A 15,038-nucleotide genomic window follows, 5' to 3' on the forward strand; every position below is an offset into this window, starting at 1 on the left:
CCCCCTCCCTCAGGAATGCAGCCAGCTCCAGTTCCCTAAAGAGACAGGCTGAGGGTGTGGTCCCCTGTGTGCTGGGCCCATCCTAATTGAATGGTCACAGCACAGAGATTTAAATCACAGTGTCACAGGGCAGAGATTTTTGGGGAGAAACCAAGGTGGCTTTCTGCCACACCACTTACCTGCGGTTCTGGCGCCAGGCAGCCATGTGCTGCCAGACCAGAAGCCCCAGCTGGGGATCCCGGCTGGGGGGGTGGGGCCAGTTGGGCCCTGCTGTTGTTGAAGCTTGCTGGGCTTCTCCTGGGTCCTACTGCCCTTGGTTCCTGTCATTTTTGACAGGAACCAAGGGTAGAGAAATATTAATTTTCTACATTTTTTAGGGGCCCCGCCGGCTGGATAAAAAGGCCTCATGGGCCGCATCCGGCCCATGAGCTGTATTTTGCCCGCCCCGGCTCATAAACAAAGTATCTGAAAGCCTTTTGTCTCCACATGAAGCAACAGAGTTGTATGCAAGCCTTTCTACAGTGCCATAGGAAATGGTCTCAGCACTTACAAACCATGAGTTGTATGACTCATATGCTTCATTAATTTAACAACTCCCATACTTCTTTATATAATATATATAATTTAACATACTTGCATTCAGAGTCTTCATTTTTACATTTTGTGCCAAGATATAGTGGAATAAAAGCTCTAATTCATGTGGAAAAAACTTTTTTATTAATTAAAATAAATTTTATTAGAAACTGAGGCTGGCTCATTGATGCAGTTTTTTTAAATGATGTAACATCTGTTATTAACTCAGTTTATAACACACTGCTTCAACAGTAGCAGTGATGGCAACAGCTTTCTTGCTGGTGCAAATGACCTATACAAATCTTACTCTGCTCCTCCTCCATTTGTAATTTTTAACCTTCAAAAGATTAGATATAAATGGACATGTAACACAACTCTGACCACTTCATCCCTTTCCTGCCTTTGCTCACTCTCTCAAGGAGTTGGGGAAAAAGACCAGGTGAAAAGACAGATAATAAAAGAGCACAGAAAGAGCCTATAAAGAACAGAACCTGCTTATTTCAGTCCTATACCTTCAGCTCTGGGAAGCCTTTCCCACGTAGGAAGATTATCCTTCACCTTGTTTTCCAGGTGGAACTGCCATGACTGTTGCTGCCATGTCATAGGCAGATACAGAACACCAAGACATCCTTTAATACAATTTCTACTACAAATGAATGAACCTTATTTTAATCCAAGTACGTGGTATTACTTTATCTATTTCCTCTATTTGGGAATTGGAAGTTTAAGAAACTACCAGAATCAGTAGTGATGTGCCTTTATAAACATTTTAAAAAGGAAAACTACAAAAAAATATCTTTTTTTGTTTTTCAAAGTAGGACTCTTCTTCCCCTTGCCCCCTCCATTTCTTTTTTTTCTTGGTCAAGATTATGTAAATGAAGGTGTACTAACTTTAGGGCTAAGTACAGTAAAAGCCTGAGGCTGAATTGATTCAATCTAGGCAGCTTTCTCTAAGCTGAGTAGGTTGAACTGATAACCAACTAAACTGACATTCAGATTTCAATTGGGAAAGGCAGGGGGAGGCCTGCACTGACCCAGGGGAGCGCTAGAGTGCATTTGCCAGCCTACTGGCTATTGCCAGCCCAGCCAAGTGTCCCCAAACCCCTGCTGTCCCCCACAGGGTCCAGGTGCTAGCCCACCTTGGGGGAGCCTCCGCCTCAGGAGGTTTCCTGCAGCCTGGGTTCCCCAGCCTAGGCAGCCCTGGGGAGCTAAGGAGAATTCCCCACCTCTGCCCCTATCCAGCTGCTGATTGATTCAGCCTCTGACATAGGAGGATGGGAGAAGTCGTCCTCTGGGCCAGGTGTCTGCCCATGCAACCTAGCATGGGGGCACTGGGGAGTCCCTGCTTTGGGCGCTTCCCTCCACCCCAGCCCAGGGTCCCCCAGAGCTGTTTCCCTTAGCCCCTGTGAGTCTCAGGAACCTTCAAGGAGTGGAGGGAAATTGTCCTGCTCCTCCACCGCCAGTTTTGCCTCAGCTGCTGCAGGTCTGATGCAAAACTAATGCAGGGGAGCACAGGAATTTCCCTCTACTCCCTGAGCTATCCCTGAGATTCACAGCAGCTAATGAAAAGGTTTAGGGTTGAGGAGGGGAAGAATTCCCTTCAGCTCCCTGGGGTTGCCCCAGGCTGGGGGACCCTGGGCTGTGGTGGGGAGGAAGTCCCCACAAACCAGAGGCTCCCTGGTGCTGCACGGGCAGGCACCTGACTGGGTGGACTTTTTCTCCCACCCTTCTGTAGCAGTCACTGAAACAATACACAGCTGGGAAGGGGGAGGACTATCAGGGTCTGAAAGGCCCCCACTACAGGGGCCCTCTCCCCACCCACATCCTGTGTAGACCCTGGCTAGGTAAGGCTGGGGGTCTGTTCCCCTACCTCCCTGTCCTTATGGGCTGATAAGCACAGGCAGGAAACAGGCTAGGGAGCAGAGGGCGGAAGCAGTCCCTGCTCCACTGGAGCAGGCAGCATAGCCCATGGCTGCAAAGCATCCTGGGATGCTAAGGAACTGTGAGTTAACTTGAACCGGGAAGGGATCTGGGACAGAAATTCCATAAACTGGTTTGACCTAAATCAGTTAAGTCTGATTCTACATCCAACTAGGTTTATCTTAAACCAGTTTTGATCATTTTGAAAGCAGCTTATGTGCACTGAATTTCTGTTCTGTTACAGACTTAAACCAGTTCCTGATCACTTAAACCCGTTTAGTGTAACTTTTGTCCCTAGCCCAGAAGAGAAACATTAGGAATTCTGATACCAACTATGGTCTTCCCATAGTTTAGTAGAGGATTTGCAGGCTGTGTTAGAGAATATATATTAGCTCCAGCACTTTACATGGACTTGGTGAGGATTTTGAGACCCTAACAAACAATAATTACCCCCAAAATACTAATTAGTCAAAGTAAAAAAAAAAAAAAAGGAAAAATTAGTCTCTCAGCTATTCAACTTTTACTTTTGGTCCTTGTGATAATGTCACTTCTAGTCACAGAGAATCTTCCAAGCTAGAAAAGATTTGATAGTCTACTGTAAATGACAATTATTAAAAAAAATCCTTGCTAGGCCAGCACAAAGAATTTAAAGACCCCTACAAGCCCAGTTGTTTTCTTCTTTGCAGGCCACCTTGAAGGACTGCAGTCTTCAAGGCAGTGAAGCATGGCAGCTTTTTGAAATGACAAAATATTGGCAATGCCAGAACTGTAAGGAACAAGGAAAACTACAGGAAATGAGCTAGACTAATTTGCCAGTAAAAGTATGCAAACACTGTTACACCATTTAAATAGTGCCTCAGAAAAGCTACCTAATGATTGGTTCCATAAGAGATTTCAAGAACCTGTCAGATACCAGTATCTCTGCCCCATAAACAATAATTATCTATATGCCATTTAGTTAAATATTAGAATAGCACACCCAACTATTTCACTGATCCAGGTCTTCTCATTAGCCTGTATGTCAAACCTTCAGGCTGACTTGACTGTTTTTTGTGATCCACTAAACAAAAAAGAACTTTTGGTGCTGCCAACCAGCAAATCTTTTTAATCAGATATTTTTAAAATTCATGATTAAAGCCACATAAGGGATTTTAATGACTGGGTTCAATAAAAAAGAATGTAGCATATAGCTGCTCAGAATCTGAAGTTTCTGAGGCGTTAGGTTGTTTTCTCCATCTTAAACATGCACAGATGCAATACAAATAGCATCCGAAGAGCTAAAGTTCTTTAACTTTTAAACTTCAAGATTTTGAGTACCTCCTTACAAGAAGTTACGGTACTGCCATCTCAACGCTTATTCTCAGGAGAATCATCAGAACAGGCTCCCAAGTCCTAAATGTTAAGTTTAGGAATTCCCTGACCAAAAAAGGGTAGCAAATACCAGTCCTGTGGAAAAAAAAGATACAGGCATGCTAGATCACTATGGATTTCAAAAACTGATTTGACATACCAAAGTAACTCCAAAAGCAACAGAATATACACTCATTCCTCAAAACAGAGATACTTTTATGAAACCCCACATAGAATATACTTGATTTCTTGGGATAGGCTACGATTTGTCTGAAATAAGAGTGGGTGGGGGAAAATCAAATCGTCCAAATCCTGACTAAAGTGCAGATATTTATCAGTGTATCTGTAATTCTTCACCAGCACAGGTCCTAGTTTTCTTAGGCAGGACACAGCCTATATGGACAAAAAGTGTCAATGGACCTCCACAATGTTTCAAAAGAAACTAAATAAGCAAGTATGCTCATTAATGTAACTGAGAATGTTATACGTACAAACTGCAGCAAATGTGTCAGCTAACACTGAACCTATGCAAGGCTTAAAGAGTACTATTTTAGCTATCTACTTTTGCTGAACAAAAACCCTTTATTTCTGTATTGACATTGGCCAGCTGGAATGTTGATAGAACTCACTAGGCAATGCTGGATCACTGGCCCACCTCTCAAGTTTCTGTCTCGTATACATCTACACCCTTCTGAGCTGTCCTACTTCTAAATAAAACATTTTTTACTTGTATGTATTAAATATGCTTAAGTTTGATACCTCTACTGTCAGAGACTTCTGCATCCTATTCCAGCACCTATTGAACCCAAAGGAAAGACTTTTATTGGACACTGGATCAGCCGTGTATGTACATGTTCATATATGCCAACTCTGCCTTCTCTTAAAGGCTGTTCATAGTTTCCTTACTCTTTTCCTACAAAAGAAAACCTAGACAAAACTTCCAACATACTTCAATCAGGTCATGAGACACAAACTTAATTTAAGTACTAATTATTTTAATAGATTTCTAATTGCAGGCATGCTCTATGTTTTAAACTAAGCATTTCTGAATGCTCATTTTTTAAACATTTTATCAAAAATGGAATATATTCAAAGGCACAGTACTGGTTTACAAAAAAACTGAAGCTAACCACAGAAGAAGATACGGAAGAGCTGGACAAGTGCAGGAGTACCTGAAGGATCATGGGCAAGCCATAGGAACTAGAGGGTTGCTATAGACAAATACTCTTTTGTGCAGATGGAGTGTAGTGACACCTCTACTCTCAGGCTCAATTAAGATAAGCATCTAATAAAAATAATGCAAACACTGGTTTGAACTTAAATTACATATATAAGTACAAGTTTCAGAATGACAAAAAGCATTCAGTCAGTTACATACTATACTTATTTAGGAAACCTGAAAGAAAACTGATAACTAAGAACAAAACTGCAGAGTGGGAAGGGAGGGAGGGAGGTAAGCAAGCAACATTCACACTTTCTGCTGTACACTGTTAGTGAATCTCATATATACAATGTAGTTAAGCAACTTTATACTATCCTCCATACAATATATAATTGTACAGCTCCTGAGCCAGCAATAGCACATAGTAAAATACTACTAAGATGTTATTTCAAACGAAAATATTCCCAACAAATTTTTTTATATCAGCACTTCAATTATGAGAACAGGTAAGAAAATTTAAAAAAAAAAAATCACAAAATTCCATTGACTATTTTTCTGCTGGGGACTTTCCTGAGATGCTGGGTTATAGGGTGACTCCACTTTGATTTCTGCTTCACCCAAACTTTAAAAACCACTGCCTGAGAGGGGCAGCAGCATTTCTACTGAGGCAGGCTAATAGAGTCAACTGCCTTCATGGCTCATTATATACTTGATTCATGCCTATTTCTCTCCACACCAGTGGCGTTAAGAACACTCACTTTTTTAATGGACTTGTTCAAACTATCATTTCTTTGGCAATATTATTGTCTGTTAGCCGCTCCTAACTATGATGATTACAGGACTAGACACAATATCATTTGACTATTTTCTGCCTAATTTATATTAGGCAAATTTTATATATAATCTAGAAAATTACACCAAATACCAATAATTATATTGGTTTTTGCTTTGATCTTAAACAGAACAACACAGAGCTAGGCCCCTATCATATTAGCAAAGCTTCTTGTTTCTCTTTAACTGGAAAAAATAGCTGTTGTGTTCCTATGTGACAAAATACCACACCACCTGCACCCCCCTTTTCAAAATCCCAGATCCACCCCTGCTGGGTTATCACATCATCTGCATATCCTTAACGTAATATCACTCTCTGACAGCTTTGCCATATGAAGACTTGAAGTCTTAAGAGTTCTAGGTGGGACTGATTTTGGAACATGAGGCAATAATGCTTGACCCACTTAATGCAAATGTAATGGTCCTAAAGGTTTCCTCCCATGTTGTTTCCAAGGCTGTAGCGGACCATTCCATCCAGTGTTCTGTAGGTCAGGTACTACCATTACACTTTTACCAGTATAAGGGATTGAAAACCACTCTATACCCATAAAAGAACAGAAGTTCGGTGCACTTATACTGGTTTAAAAATTGTAGAACCTGGTCTAACATTTACACCCCCCACCACCAAAGGGTGGTGTTCACTACTGATCTAAACTATCTAAACTATGTGGCTTACAGAAAACTGTACAACTTAGATTGATTCCACCTCGGGTGTCTTGAATGTCTGATCTTGCTCCCATACAATTCAGTGGCAAAACTCCTTCTGACTTCAACAGTACAGAATGAAAGCTTGTGTTAGGCTCTTAAAAGATGAACTTTTATCATATGCTTCATTAGTATAACCATTAGAAGATACAACTGAGTACAAAGTAGGATCAACTTACTAACAACAGAATATTATGCAAAGAGTCAAACTGCTGACCCTCCCCCCATTAAAAACTTAAATGATGTGATGAGAAAGGGCACTGTAAGATTCTGGTTATTAACACTGTTCACTGATGCTGATTAGCATTTTGTTGTGTCATTTAATTGCATGTGTTTGATTAAATCGATGGAGTGAAACAAGCAATTCTGACTGAGAAAATAATTAATAGTAAAAAACAAACAAAATACAGTGTATTTTATTATGACTTAGAAAGAAAAGCATTAATGACAAGATATACTAGTCACAAATATCACACAAGCCTTTTGGCTGCAGTATTCATTATTCTTATAATTTATTTCCCACTTACTTTTTGGCAGAGGCTTAATCGACTACTACACTTGAGACATAGTGACAAACAGCAGGTATTTATATTTTGATAAAATGATCCTTAAAAATAAAATAGCAATAAGTTTAGATTTGTTTATATAAAATTGATATAAAAAATCAAAATTGGTTATTTTTGAGCCATCTTTCCTGTAACACAACATGCAAACTTAAATTTATATCACAGAACATAGAACATGAAAACTTCAATTTACATCAGAAATTATACCTTACAGCAGAAGCTGAAAATACTGCATTCTTACTTCAACCATTTAAATAAATCTAAGCTTTGCTTTAAACCCTTCTGTTGCTTTCATTTGGTGAATTTATATATTTTAAGTAACTTTTCTTACAATAGCATACATAGTAAAATTAAACACCTTTGCTACTGAACAAAAATAATTTAGGGGTTATACATTTTGCAGTTTACCACATTTCAATAATAAAGTGAAACAGCTTCAAAAGAATCTAACCCATGGTAAGTATCTGTCTTTATTAGGTCATCTCCTTTTCATTCTTTTCTCTGACCTTACAACAGAGAATTATGTAGGTTTATTGGTTTTTATTCTTCTTACACAACCACCCACTCATGTTTACATGAAAAGTAATGCAGCTGACATGTATGTACTATACAGTTCAGAAAAGAGATTAATATTAAAAAGGGAAAATCCCTTCAGTGGAACAAAGTTAATCACTGGGAACTTAATACACTGAACAAGGAGCTGCAAATTAGAGTATCTGTAATCTTTGATATAATGAGATAAATCATGTTCTGTCTGCAACCAGTAATAACTTAAAACCTTGCACTCAGTTGCTGGTCCTTTTCTCAAGCAGGATTTGAGAGATTGCCCAATCCCCAAGCACAGAGAAGGGGGGGAAAAACAACCAAACAAAAAAACCCAAACAGAGTATGGAAATGGCATGAAATGTTTAAAGACTTGTGTCTCAAACCTTTTAACTTAGTCAGGAATTATATTAGCCCATGAAGCCAACAAGTATACACCAATGCCAAACAGTCAACAAAAGCAGAGTTTTAATAAAACATAAAATCTTAAAATCATGTTAATGCTAAAAGGATATCTAGGACTTTGCCCAATACCTAGAACTGGTGCCATTTGGCCCTTAGATAACTGGAGGTTTTCAATTTCACTTGCAAAATCACTGGTGCAAATCTGAGCAGTTATAGCTTGTGTGTCATAAAAGGATAAATAAAATGTAAGATGGTAATCTAAAAGTTAAGGTCCTTTTTAGAGCAATTCTTTCATTATACCAAAGCCACATGTGAATGAGATGCTTCTAAAATATTATCTGCTATGAACTCTTGCCAGAGTAATATCAGGTTGGAGTCCCAACATTCCCACACTCATTGAAGGGAGAAAAAGTTCTTGATACCTCTCTGAGAATTACTTCTCATCACCTATTAGCTTTACACCAGGGATACTCTCAAGAATTCCTCTAGTGCCAGGACACTGGACTCAGGTTCCACTTATTTGGGATTCCCAAAAAAATCTGGATTAAAGTCTGGATTAGATGCCTTCATATCTTCAAAAGAACTTCAAATGAAATATATAAACATAGGACAGAGTGAAGAGGTACTTAAAAACAGTATCAGGACTTCACTGTTGGATTAACTATGATCTTTATTGCACAGTATGCTCAAACTGCACTTTCAGAGAGCTGGAAAAGAGATTTTACAAGGAGAAAAACACAGGAGCATTTCCTGTTAAAGTTGCAGCATGTATTTCAAGTTTACAGCACATCTACAAATCATCTGTAATTGCACACATGTAGTATAGCCACCCAGGCAGTATATCAGCACAAGAATTTGTTTGTTTTTTTTATACAACACTGGACAAGTTTAGATATGCCACTTCTGAGCTGCCTTTTCACATGTATTCCCAGGAGCAGGTGTATATATTAAGTACAATAATCAAAATTAAGATGACATTGTCAAGATCAGATCTAAGATTCATTTTTTTCCAAAACCTCATCCAGTTCAGTAGGTAGTTTCCCTTCCATTTCTCAAAACAGAACTACAGTACATATTAGTTAAAAATTATAGCATTCCCACTAGCATTTTCCTTAAAATGTCATCTGCTAAGAGCAGTTATGGTTAATATCATGCCCTTTTATGGCTGGAGTTATTCAAATACACATTTTGTGCCCTTCTGGCCTGATATATTTAGTTTACTGAAGAATACATATGAGGTAACATACCAGAACAAACATTTTTTTCCTCTGCAATATCAGCAGCACTGGAGTTTCTTATGCTAAAAGGAACTGAACTATATTATGACAAATGTTACAAATTTATGAGGCATACTGTCAATTGGGAGAAATTTCCTCATTTGCTAAATTGAATCTGTTAGAGACCTTGATGAGCATGCTAATCTGGTACAGCCCAAGATAAGCACACTTCTTCCATGGATCCCACAGAGGGAAACTTAGTGCCTTACCCTGCCACTGGACTCTTACATGACCGTGAACAACGAACTGGCGGGCCAATCTTCTTCCTTTTGACTTTTATGAAGGGATGAAAGTATGCTGATGCCAAAGAGTAGGTCTGTCTACTCACCAGCTATTTATTTATTATTTATCATAATTTGTGTAGCATAGGCAAGATCCTAGGCAAAATAAAAATAGCAATACTATTTTCCCTATTTATAAATACAAACTTTCCTCTACCCTAGGAGCAGGTAGGGATGGGAAACACTTCTTTGAGATATGCTACCCATATTTGCAGATGTGCAGCATTCATTAATAGTTAACAGGCGACACACATTAATTTATTATGACATATACAGTTTTCCAACCTCACTTGCCCAACAGAAAATGACAAGCTAGCATAATCACTTACCAGATGTTTACTTTATCCAGTAAGTGCTTTGTATCAAGACCTTATTTCTCTCCTTGTTTCACTGACTCCTCTTCATTTTAAGATAATAAAACTCTAGTACCCAACTGCTGGTAAATACAGACACCTGCATGCAAGAAAGGCCTACCTACAAGCTGACCTGCAAAGCATTCATTAAATCTTCCTGTCAGAGCCATGCCTGAAATAGTAATTTCTTTTCAATTCTAAGTCAAACATCCAAGCTGTGGAGCTGCCAAAGCTTTTCTCTTTTGAGTCTGATCCAACTCCCAGTAAAATTAATGGGAATGTTATCAATGATATCGGTGGAAGCAGGACTGTATCTCTTGAGATGGGTACACTGAAATCTATTCAAAAGCCTTTCTAAAGACTTGTTACACCTCTCATTTATGTCAAAGATGGTCTTCTGACTGACTTCAGTAGACTTTGAACTAAGCTCTGTGGCAGTGGTACTCAACCACAGTGCCACAGACTCTTTCAGGTGTGCTGCAGCATGGGTGCCAGAGCCAGGTGGAACTGCCCAGCATGCCTGATGCCAAGCCAGGCAGCATGAGAAGAGCTGAAGCATGGCCATGGGTTCCTGCCTGTGTTCACATATCTGATAAACCTAAAGCAGGTAGGAGTGCCCACTCTTCCTGCAGCACTTACCAGTCTGATCTTGCATGGTGTCTCCCAGAAATAGGTGCATGGGACTCTTTATCTGCCCTGCACCCCTCTGTTTCTGGTAGGAGCATAGCAGGGACAGGCTGGGAAGGGCTGCAACAAGAGTAGGTGCTTTTGCCTGCTTTGGACTTCTCCAACTGTGTAGAAGGTGTGTAGTGCACTTTTACCTGGTGGCACCAGCAGTTGCAGCACCCTGGTAGAGAAGCCCTGAGGTAAGGTGAGGCAGAACAACAGAAATTCTCAAATTGGGTGCTACCAAATTCAAAGTCAGTTATGGAAGGGTGCCCTGAATCTAAAAGGTTGAAAACCACTGCTCTGTGGTGTGATCCTGTCAAGGGAAACCCTTCCACCAGTGGAGGAATCCACATGAAAGCAAGAGTGGGATCTTTATCGGTTTAGAATATATGCTCATTAAAATGGGAGAAAATTTAGCCAGATGGTAAGCTCTTCAATGTCCGGCTTTTTTTTTTTTTTTAATATAGAATTACTTAACACAAGTGAACACTCATTCTGATTGTGTTAAGGTACAGGTAACAAGCAACTTTATTATTGGGGCCTCTAGAAGCTAGAGAAAGGCCTTTAAGTCTCTCTACCTGAATAATTTATGCTAAGGCAGCTTCCACAGAACAGTCTATTCAGCCCCATCTAGTTACCTATCTCTTTTTGCAGTAGCGTTAAGTTAGGGTTTGCTACTTATGATTTGTTAGGCTGTTTGAGGATTAGTAGTAGCACTGTGTAAGTGCTAATCATCATTATTCATATACCTATTCAATTGTGTGTGTGTGTGTGGGGGGGAATCTGTGTTTATGTGACTGGAATTGCAGCTGAGGAAAAGACCTGCTTTTGTTATATTTACAATACATTTCACATATATTTGCATACTTAAAACAAGAAACATGAACACCTTCATTTGCACTTATTTCATAGAAGCAAAAGCAAAATATTGACCTGTTTGACAAATGTTTTATTAAACTACTTTTCAGTGACGAGAGATAACTGTACAGCTCCAAAGTAGTAAAGACAAAAAAACCACAAAGCTATTTTGACATATTTTGTGTCAAAATATGACACAAAATATGTGGCCACTCTTGTGGCCATTCTTGTTTTACGTTAAGATATTTCTTACATGTAAGCAGCATCTGCAGGAGTACTATAGATGCTGGCAAAAATAGAGAGGGGCATGTAAGATAAAGTACAAATATTCTTGATAAAAGAAAAATATACTGGAAGATTTGGTTGCATATTGTATTGGACCTGTATTACCAAACAAATCTATGTAAGAGCAATATGATATTTCCCCCAGCTGTATTTTTTATACAAGAACACTGCTATTTAAATGGGTTTCCTATCTAAGATTTGGTTATTTATTTCTAAACCCTGGATGCTTCTCAGTTCCAACTCGCACATCCTGTAGAAGCCTTGCTATACATATCTAATGTCCTGCAATCCACAGGTTTACAGAGAGAGATGATACAGCTACTGGCCTAATCCTGAGATAGTACTTAGCATGGGACGGAGTGCCTCTTCCCAGGGTTGGAACTTACAGTATTAACTGAAATCTTTACATTTTCAATTTGAAAATAATGTACAACTTGGAAGCAAAGACTGTTTTTTTGCATGACAACACCATGCAGACGCCTGCCAAGAGCTTGGCAGAACTACATGGTATTAACCTAGTTATACTATTCAGTCAGATGCCTGACATCTTCCTATTCCAGAAATTTGGCCCTTGCAAGTTCCAAAAACAAGGACTTTTACATTTACTTCCCCCAATTCAACCCAATTAAGGTGCTTAGACATATATAAAGTGCAACCAGCTCCACAGCCTTAAGTTTTCACATCCTGCATTTATTTCAGATCCCACCTTCAAAATAAAACCCGTTCCCTAATATTCCCCCAACAAATAGGAGGAATACAGAACAGCTCCTGACAGCTCCCTATGAAGTTGCTGCCTTTGTTGTTTTAAACATGCAATTTTAAGAGCATGACACAATCTACAACAGAAGAAAGAGTATCCTGTGGTTTGCAGAGGTGTTGATCGTAGCAAGATAAAGCAGCCAAGGAAACCTACGCTTATTTCTCATCACCAGCCAGCAGTCACCTTTAATATCTACCACATAATGCAAACACTAAATTCTTCCCTCAAACTATTCATTTTTGACTTGTAGTACCCAATGACAAGCCCTCCTCAAACAGCAACTCCTTCCCCCAACCCAGCTACACACATTCACTGCCTTGTGAACCTTAAAATCCAATTCAACCCTATGTTCTTTAGACAAGAAGTAAAAGGGGCAGGGGGGTGGGATGGAGAAGGAACAACAATCAAACCACTTGCTTGGTCTACTATTACTCTCTCTCTCCTCCCTGCATTCTTGTAACGCAACATGAACAGAAATTCTGCCAGCATGTTAAAAAAAGAAAAAAAAGAAAAAGAAATTAGAAACAGACATGGGCCTGCTTTTCAAGCTTACCCACAAATCCGAGTGGCTCAACTTGCTCTCCTCTCTACCTATAGCTTTTTTGTTTCATGGAGCCCAGGTTTCATTCAAGCCAAGCAAGCATGGGTACAGAAAGATGAATGGTGAATGTGCCTGGCGTCTGCCTCAAAGACCCTCCAGAAAGCCAAAAATCAACATCAAGCAGCAGAGAAACCCCATAACCATCCCTACTCCCCTGTGTCATCTCCAAGGCCTAAATCTCCCCCAGGAAGCTACTTTGTAGGCCCCACTAAGGCAGTTCTCTGAGAGGGATCTCCCCCATCCCTTGGTTATTTGTGGGTCCCACTGAAGAGGGTTTCTGGGCATCTCCCCCATCCCCAGGGCTTTGTTCAAGGGATCTCCCAGCTACTTTGTGGGCCCAGTGAGGCAGTTCCCTGGGAGGCATCTCTCTCATACCCTGGCTATTTTGCGGCTCCCACTGAAGTGGTTCTCTGGGCAGCCCCCTCCCCAGCGGGTCATTTTGTTCTCTGAAGCTCTCCCCCAGCTCTCAGGTGCTTTGCAGGCCCAGCGATGCCGCTCCCCGGACATTCCTCCAAACCCAGCATAACCCAGGCTCCAGGCAGCTGCCCGGCCTCAGCGCCGCCACTCCTCGGGCCGGGGCCGGGGCCGGGGCCGGGGCCGGGCCCGGGGGGCGGAGGGCGACGCAGCGCAGGAAGCCGAAGCGGCGCCGACTCACCGGGCAGCCCAGAGCACGTCCTAGAGCGCGGTGAGGGGATGGCGGGGGCGCGGCGGCATCTCCTCCTCGTCCTCCTACTGCAGCTACGGAGCCCAGGCCAGGCTAGACACCGCGGCGTCCCCCTACCCTGCTGCTGGTGCGGGCTGTAACCTTTGTAACGCGCGGCGAGCCGCTGCCGGCCCGGCCCGCCCCGCCGCGGGGAAGCTGCTGACACGGCCCGGCCGCCTCCCTCCCCCCCCGCACTGGGGCTTGCGCTCTTCAGCGGCCTCCAGGCCTGCCCGGCTGAGGCTCTGATTTTGCCCTCTGTGTGCTGGGGAGGGAGGAATGCGATGCCCTCCCTGCAGGAGAAGCCCAGCCCCTCGGAGGGGGAGGGCTGCCAACCCTCCAGGATTGCCCTGGGGTGGATTCGATCTAAATCTTCAGGAGACTGTTGAGTCACCTAGGAGATACAGGGCATTCATTAAAACAAACGTTAAATGTTGAATCTGATTTATACAGTAATCCAGTGGGTTTTTTAAATGTAATAGATGACTACATGTGTAAAGTCTATGCATCATAATCCATAACTGATATAGGCGAGCATGCAGGCATGTTCACATTGTGTATCCCAGGGTAGGCTGGCGTTCTGGAAACCTCCTGGAATAGATGCCGAGTTGGCAACCGTAGGGAGGAGGGTTTCCAACTCTTCATCCTCCCCCCTTCCCTCCCTCCAAGTGTTGCTAGGTGTACAATAATTATTGTATTAATACGATAATTTCAACCCTGGTACCATCCATCAGAGTAAAAGTATTCAAAGTGTGGGATAATTTTGATGCACCATATGCAAAAACCAAGTAACTGTCACGGGGCACGTTTGCACATGCACATTTACTGCATGGTAACCATCACTGCACAGAAGCTGAAAAATTGCTGTGCAGTCCTGGAGGAATCTACATGTGCATGCCTGTACTGCACAGTAAATATGGCAACTTATGCATAAGTGGTGGGGGGAAATATTATATAGGGGAATAAGCCCCGCCTGACCCCCACCCCGCCCCTGCCTCCCGCCCACTGGGCCATTGTGGGGCTTGCGTGTGCTGGTGGTGTACATGGTGGTAGAGGAGCAGCTGCATCCTGAGCTGCATCAGGCGTTGTGGGATGGCAGTGCCATGAGGCTACTGCTGTTGCTGGCCACCATTAAAAGATTGGGGGGATAAGCCCCGTTAGCCCCGGTCTTCCACCACCTATAATCACTTACACCAACT

At 41.7% G+C, this 15,038-nt stretch overlaps 1 protein-coding gene across 8 annotated transcripts in view; it reads right to left on the minus strand.

Moving 5' to 3' along the window:
- PTPN13 (protein tyrosine phosphatase, non-receptor type 13) overlaps nt 1-14,056 on the minus strand; it is a 278,246-nt gene extending 264,190 nt beyond the window's left edge. For all 8 annotated transcript variants that reach the window (XM_019525962.1, XM_019525959.1, XM_019525958.1 and 5 more), the window contains exon 1: nt 13,795-14,056. The gene's annotated coding sequence lies outside the window, so the exon portion shown is untranslated. The remainder of the gene's footprint in view (nt 1-13,794) is intronic.
- Nucleotides 14,057-15,038: the final 982 nt, after the last annotated feature.

Source organism: Gavialis gangeticus, unplaced genomic scaffold (assembly GCF_001723915.1).
Source record: "Gavialis gangeticus isolate Ggan-Ray unplaced genomic scaffold, GavGan_comp1, whole genome shotgun sequence".
NCBI lineage: Eukaryota > Metazoa > Chordata > Crocodylia > Gavialidae > Gavialis > Gavialis gangeticus.